The sequence below is a fragment of the Nomascus leucogenys genome, chromosome 11 (assembly GCF_006542625.1).
Source record: "Nomascus leucogenys isolate Asia chromosome 11, Asia_NLE_v1, whole genome shotgun sequence".
Classification (NCBI taxonomy): Eukaryota; Metazoa; Chordata; class Mammalia; order Primates; family Hylobatidae; genus Nomascus; species Nomascus leucogenys.
The window spans coordinates 56,869,897-56,877,387 of record NC_044391.1 but is presented as its reverse complement, the minus strand read 5'-3'; positions in this window follow the sequence as shown (position 1 = coordinate 56,877,387).

Sequence of the window (7,491 nt, the reverse complement as noted above, 5' to 3'; positions counted from 1 at the left end):
TAATCTGTTAGCTTGATTTATCTGGATGGGCAGGAGCCCAAAATAAACATTTGGGGGATTTGGTAAAAAAAAAAAAAAAAAAAAAAAAAGTCTTTGCCTCTTACCAACGTTTTTGATAGAGCTGACCACCCTTCTCAGCCTGCTTTTTCTGCACCCCGCATTGCCAGCCCCATTTTGATTTTTCTCCTGCAGCGTGTGGCTGCTCCAGGTGTTGGAGTTTTAGCTGCCTCTTGATAATTAAAAATGGGGGCGGTGAACTCTGAGCCACAGACCTGTGAGGAGCCCTCGAACATTTTAAAACCTGTGCGGCTCAAGGAGCTCAGACCCCTTTGGAGCTTGGGGAGCAGAAAGAAACTAAAGCTGATCTGGAGGTTTGCTCATCAGCCCTCCAAGGCCAGGAGCCCCCGGCTCTCCCTCCACTCCTCCGGGTTTTTCTTCTCTTCTCTCTGGTGTCAGTTCTGTAGCTCTTTGAACGCAGGGCCAATCCAGCAGAGCCCACATCCAGGCCTGCCGGGATAAGGGCCTCTGCAGCCTCATCTTCCTGCTTCCACTTTCTGCCAGGCCTAGAGGATAAATCAGGAGGAAGGGAAGACAAGGATGGGTGGGGAATATCAGAGTATGTTTGCGGGCGAATACGGTTACAGAGCCTAATAAAGAGGAAGGGACTATTTTAAATTTCCAGGCCCCATCAACAATTTTCAGATTCCTGAATAGGCAGCATCCTCTAGGGTCAGCTCTGCCTGCCTGGATGGAGTATGAGTGAAGCCAAAAAAGTGTGGCCTCTACTCAATCCTCCTTTCTGACTCTCTCTCTTCCCAGCCTCAAAGATCGGGAGAGAAAAGTATATAGTATTCTAATTTCCAGGCAGAAACAAACCCTGGAACCGAGTGTGCAGAAGGCACTGCCAGAGAGCCAAACCCTAGGTTCCACTCTGGAGCTCTGGCTTCCCGGGAAGCCTGGCCGCGAGAGAATGGGGCGAAATGTGACTGTCTTCACGGGGTGGAGGTGTCCCAGCTCCGCTTCTCAGAGGCCGGGGTCTTGAGGATCGCGAAATGGGGCCAGCAGGGGCAAAGACGAGGTTTTAGGGGCCGGCGGCAGCCAGGCTCCTCCTCTGGGTTCCACGCCGCGTCCGCCCTGGGCGCGGTGTCGCCTTCAGCTGGGTCACGACCCCAGGCTTGGGCGGACAATAGGGCGCGGGGCACGGAGCGCGGGCTGCGTGGCCGGCTGAGAGGGTTCACTGCGCGGTGAACTCCGCTCGGCCCGAGGGTCTCGCCCTTTAGATCCCAGCCTCTCCTTTCTTCCTCCTATCTCACCTTCCATTTTTTCGTGGAAAATTGAGAGGACCCTCAATCGCTCCTTGACCGATACCCTACCGCTACCACCTCCAAATAATGAGATTTCGTTTTCTTCAGAAATGAAAAGATAGTTTTCCCCGAGGTATAAGAGCAGGAAATGGGACCCTCTCAGGATCTTTGTGGGGATGGAGAGGGGAAATCTAGTTATCAGTAGAAGCATTCTCAACCCGGGACTCAGAACGGCCCTGAAGGATCCCAGGCCATCAAATCAACAATCCCCTCCATCGGAGGAATTCCAGCCAAGAATGTCCCTTTCTCCCCCATTTATAGGGAGAATTGCCATCTTCGGTTCCCTGGCCTTTGTCTCTGGTGTCAGGTTAGGCTTAGGGCTTTTGTAAAAGGGAAAACACTTCTCAAATCCGATGGGCAGGGACAGAGCTGGGCGTGTGTCATTTGGGAGAAGTCCTCCGAACTAGTCTGTTCTTGTTGAGGCGATCTCACCCCACCACAGTGATAGCCTGGCTCTTATTTGAGGCTCTGCCCCTTTGGGTGGTACCATTGTGTTTGTAAGTTTGTACATGTGGAGTCTTTCCATTCAGCTGGAATAGTTTTTGGAAAATAAGGTTACCGAATGGGGCTTGAGTTTTAGCTGGAGGAACAAAAGGGCAACCGATTTAGAGAAAGGAAAAAATGGGGGAGGGAGGCAAGGAATATTCATAATACACACTTGCTTGGGCCTCCCCACCTCATCGCTATCCTACCTGACCCAGCTCAGGTGTGATGGGGAGATGTGGGCCTCCCAGCTGGAAACCTCCCCTCAAGGATTCAGTCTCTGATAATTTCAAACCTTTCTGGAATGTGACTGCCTCCAGCTCTGTCTGTCTTTTCTTGGCCATTTCAGAGTCTCTGCCTAGCATTTCTGCTGCTTTCCGAGTTCCATATTTCCTCCTGTCCTGGCCCTGGTTCCAATCCTTGGACTCCCTTCCAATTGTAAAAGCAGTGGAAGAACCAAAAGGTGGTGGGTGGCAGTCTGGGAGGGACAGCTGAGGTTCAAAAGTTCCTGGCTGAGCCTCCAGTCCGGGCCATCTCAGGGGCTGATCTGACCACTCCAGAGTGCCCCCTGGGCCAGCAGCAAATAGAACAAAATTTTACAGCCGGGGCAGATGTTGGCTCGGCCATCTCACCCGGATTCCCCTTCATCTCTCTTCCACTGAAGAGGCTCCCATCTCCACTATACCTTTGTTCTCTTTCCTTTCCCCCTCCTCCCCCTCCTCTTCCTCTGTTTGATCCTGCCCACCCCCCAAATTGTTTCTTTAGATCTGAAAGCATCTGTTCCTGTCTGACCCTCCCCCAACACCCTCCTCTTTCTCCCTCCCTCCACCTCAAGCAGTCAAAAAGCCCCCAAAGGGAAGGCCTCTGGCCTCTGACCTATTCTGATACACCAACGTCCAGATACCTTTGAGGCCAAACCTTTAGGCCCCTCCCCAGTTACTTTTCTTTCATTCTACCAGCTGGAGAGGGTGCTGGAATTGAATGAGTTGAGTCTTGGCCCCTAGGGACCAGTCTCTTCTCTGCCTGGGACAATTATCCATTTTTCAGGTAAAAGCAAGGAGTCCAAGGTTGAAGGGTTTGGTGATGAACTATTTAGATAACTACCCCAGTCCTCTGTTGGGCTTTTGGGGGCTCTAGATTTTGAACATATCCATATTCTGACCATAGACAGATGTCCTTTTCTGACCTCTACCTGGCCATTTCTTTTATCACCCCTTTCTGACCCTTCCCTTAATTGCAAAGTCATTTTCTGAGCAATAAGAAAGCCCCTCCAATCTCTCCCAGAATTCACTGATCTAAACTAGGAAGATCAAGGCAGTTTCCGTACTGTGCACATTGGAGAGCCTCTTTTCTCTGTTTTTCAAAAAATAAAAAAGAAACAAAAAAATTACTCCCTCACATCCTCCTTCCGTCCACTCATACCCGTAGAATATATAGAGAGTGTTGTAAACCCAATCGAGGTAGACAGTAGCCTGTCTTTTCCCCTTTTTAGTCAATCCACTTGGGTCCAAGTTCAGATAATTCAGGCCCAAGGCCTTTGAACTCTGCTTGGTAGACCTGTCTCTAGCAAAAACCCGCTTTGTATCTCCAAGGCACTAGACTGGAATAATCCCAAGGTCCTTGTCCTGGTGCCCACAGTTGAAAACTGGTAGAAAAGAGTAAACCTTCCTCATTCCCTTCCCTCCAGCTCCATCCTGAGATCCAGCCAGTGCCTGGGATCCTGCCTCCTCTTCTATCGTGGAAGAGCAGCAGTTGGCCAAGAGCCCCAGATTCATGCTCCCAGTGGCTTTGCCACCCAGTTTCCATGATGTTGAGAGGCAAACTACCTACTTACCACTCCCTACTCTCTCTCTCTCTCTCACACACACATAGACACACACACACACACACACACACACACACACACACACACACACTCTCTGGTTGGAGCAGACCTGGACCAGCCCAGGATGTTGTTCTTGTCTGGGGGAATCTTACCTAAGGAGGATACAGGAGGTAGGAACCTGAATTTTGTGATAGCATCTTTGCTAATTAGTCAGGAGAGAAGACTGGATTGAATCCCTCTCTCCAGTCTATAATTTCACACAGACCTTTCTGTACACATTTACCTAGAGGCATATCCTCAAAACATATGTGACACATACATTCAAGGACCTTAACATACTTATTTTTTATTTTTTCTGTTCACATGTGCACGGGTAGGTGACTTTGCTGAAGGTGATGGTGAGAGAGAGAGAGAGAGTGTGTGTGTGTGTGTGTGTGTGTGTGTGTAGAGGTAATGAATGACAGAGAATGACATCCCAACCAGTGCATCTATGAAGTGAGTTCTTTGACTTACCACTGATGTCACTGGTGCCAGAGGTTTTTGCTCGCCCCTTTTGCCCTTAAACTGCTCTAAAAGGCCTGCTTCTTTGCTGAGACCATGTGGCCTAAGGTCTCACTCTTGATCCCATAATTTGGCTCCTTAGGCCTGGGGTGGCTAAAGAGGAATGAGGCAGGAGTCAGAAGACTCTCTAGAAGATCAGATCTCTCGCTTAATCTCTAGTAGATCAGAGCTCTCACTTAACCCTCTCACTTCTGTGTCAAGGTTAATCAAAACCACGAACATTTATTTAACACTCCAATCTATCCTATTTTGCCCATGGGTAGGACCTAGAAAACAACCACTCCACAATAGCAGCAACTGCCAAATAACTATCTCCTAGGGTTGTTAACTGCCTTACAGTGGTATTAGAGGATTCAATGGATTAATGCATGACAAGAACTTAGAATCTTGCTTGGAATAGAATAAGCTTTCGGTGAGTGCAATCTGTTATTATTAGTAACATCATCAGGCATTTTCTTAAGTGCTTGCTATATACCAGGCACTGGACTAGATTCATTGTCTCATTCAAGCCTTATAATAGCACTGTAAGGAAGTTATTATATTCCTATTTGACACAAAAGGAAGCTGAGTGAGCCTCGGGAGGATAAGGATGTGCTCCACTGGCAGAGCCCAGACTCCAGTCAGATTAGCCTAGCCCCAGAGTGGGTGTTCTGAACCACTCCAATTCTTTGCTCATGATAGGCAAGGAGCACTGGTGAGAGTATGGGGGTCGTGTCAGCAGAGGGCAAGCAGGACCTAGATTAGCTTGGGCTTTGCTACCTGGCTTGGTCTCACCTAGGCAGATTCTTGTTCTCATCAACACCAGGCTCCAACCCAGTGGTTCTCAAACTTTTTGGTCTCAGGACCCCTTTACACTCTTAAAAATTATTGGAGTTTCAGGCCAGGCGTGGTGGCTCATGCCTGTAATCCCAGCATTTTGGGAGGCCGAAGTGGGTGGATCACGAGATCAAGAGATCGAGACCATCCTGGCCAACATGATGAAACCCTGTCTCTACTAAAAATACAAAAAATTAACCAGGCGTGGTTGCAGGCAACTGTAATCCCAGCTACTCGGGACGCTAAGGCAGGAGAATCGCTTGAACCTGGGAGGCGGAGGTTGCAGTGAGCCGAGAGCATGCCACTGCACTCCAGCCTGGGCCAAAAGAGTGAAACTCCGTCTCAAAAAAAAAAAATTATTAGAGTTTCGAGGAGCTTTTGTTTATTTCTATGGGTTACACCTATCAATATCTACCTTACTAAAAATTAAAACTAAAAGCATTTTTAAATTGTTTAAAAAGTAATAAATATTATATGTTAAAATAACTTTTATGACAAAGCTATATTTTCCCAAACAAAACAAATTAGTGTGAAGAATGTCATTATTTCACATTTTTGCATCTCTTTAATGTTTAGCTTAATAGAAGACAGATTCTCATATCTGTTTCTGCATTCAGTTTATTTTGATATGCTGTTTTGGTTGAAGTATCTGAAGTACATAGCCTCATATGCAGACATATAACCAAGGCAGGAAGGACCTGCAGAGCTCCTCAAAGGGTCTCTGGGACCCCCAGGGATCCTTAGACTACAGTTTAAGAACCACTGAGCTAACCAACTATGATAACCAGCAGAAGCCACTATAATAATATTACTGGACACCCTTTTAGCTCTTTAGTGGTGCTTCTGACTACAAAACCCATCATCATTTCACTATTTCATGCTGTACTTGAATTGTGTTATCTTAGGTAAGTTACTCAATTTTTCTATCTCATAGATAGATTGAAGACAGATAGATATAGATAGACTTACTATGTGTGTCATAGGTGCATTATTCATTATTGTTTAGCTTGAGTATATAGAGTAAAATATAAATTTATAGATAAAATAGCTTTCACATGTTTAGCGTTGTTTGAGGTGGGCAGTTGACTATTAATATCAATCTTTTTTTTTCAGAAGGGGAAACTGAGCCAAAGAGGGTTGATGTGACTTGCTGAGGATGACACAATCAGCAACTGGTGGGCAGTAGGCCAGAACTCCTGTCCTTTGACTCCTAGACCTATGCTCACCCTCTCAGAATCCCTCTCTATACAGACATGGCTGCAAAACATGCCTGTGGAGGGTGGATGTGCGCCAGGCACAAACCATTTATGAAGTACATATAATATTTGTATTTATCTGAACATATTTATATCTGAGAGAAAAAATGTCTTGTATTCCTGCATGCAAAGTTACAGCTTTGCTTTGTACAAGGCATCAGTCTGCCAGTGTTTCTCCTTCCTCATCAAATTATCCACGTGTCTGTAGTTCTGGGCTGGATATATCCACTGTTAGGGATACTCTTTCCTTCCAGGTCTCCTGCTGGTACATTCCCACTGAGAGCAGGTAGATAGCCCAGCTTGTCACATGAGCACACAGAACAGGCACACCTGAGGGTAGCAGTCTCGTCCCCTTCTTTTTCTTTTTCCTATACATCATTTCTTTTCTTTTTTTTTTTTTTTTGAGGCGGAGTCTCCCTCTATCGCCCAGGCTGGAGTGCAGTGGTGCCATCTTGGCTCACTGCAAGCTCCGCCTCCCCGGTTCACGCCGTTCTCCTGCCTCAGCCTCTCCGAGTAGCTGGGACTACAGGCGCCCGCCACCACGCCCGGCTAATTTTTTGTATTTTTAGTAGAGACGGGGTTTCACCGTGGTCTCGATCTCCTGACCTCATGATCCGCCCGCCTCGGCCTCCCAAAGTGCTGGGATTACAAGCGTGAGCCACCGCGCCCAGCCCCTATACGTCATTTCTAACATACCTTTTCAAAAATTAGTGGTCTACAAGTGTACAACCAAGGAAGGCATCGTTGTATGAGCTGAGGTGTAGATGTGTGTCTGCAGATGCAAATGTAGAACCTTGGGTGCCCACATACCTGTCTAGGTAAGCCCCGTGTAAATGTATGAGCAACTGGGGTCTCAATTCTTTCACTAATCTGATAGGTATTTATTCACAAATTCTACATTTTATGGCTGTATGAGGCTCATGTTTATGCAGGATCCTATGAGAAGAAGCCTCAGTGGGAAGTCAGTCTGTCTGAATTCTAGCCAAGCTTTCTGCTCCTAGCTGCCTCAAGCAAATCATTTACCCAGTGAGAGCCTCCACTTCCTCATCCACATAATGGGGGGATATAATGATAGTCTCAGCTACATCTCAGGATGAGGAGTCTGGTGGGGAAATAGTAGGAGATGTCTGAGTATGATTCTTTTTCTTTCTTTTCTTTCTCTCTTTTCTTTCTTCTTTCTTTCTTC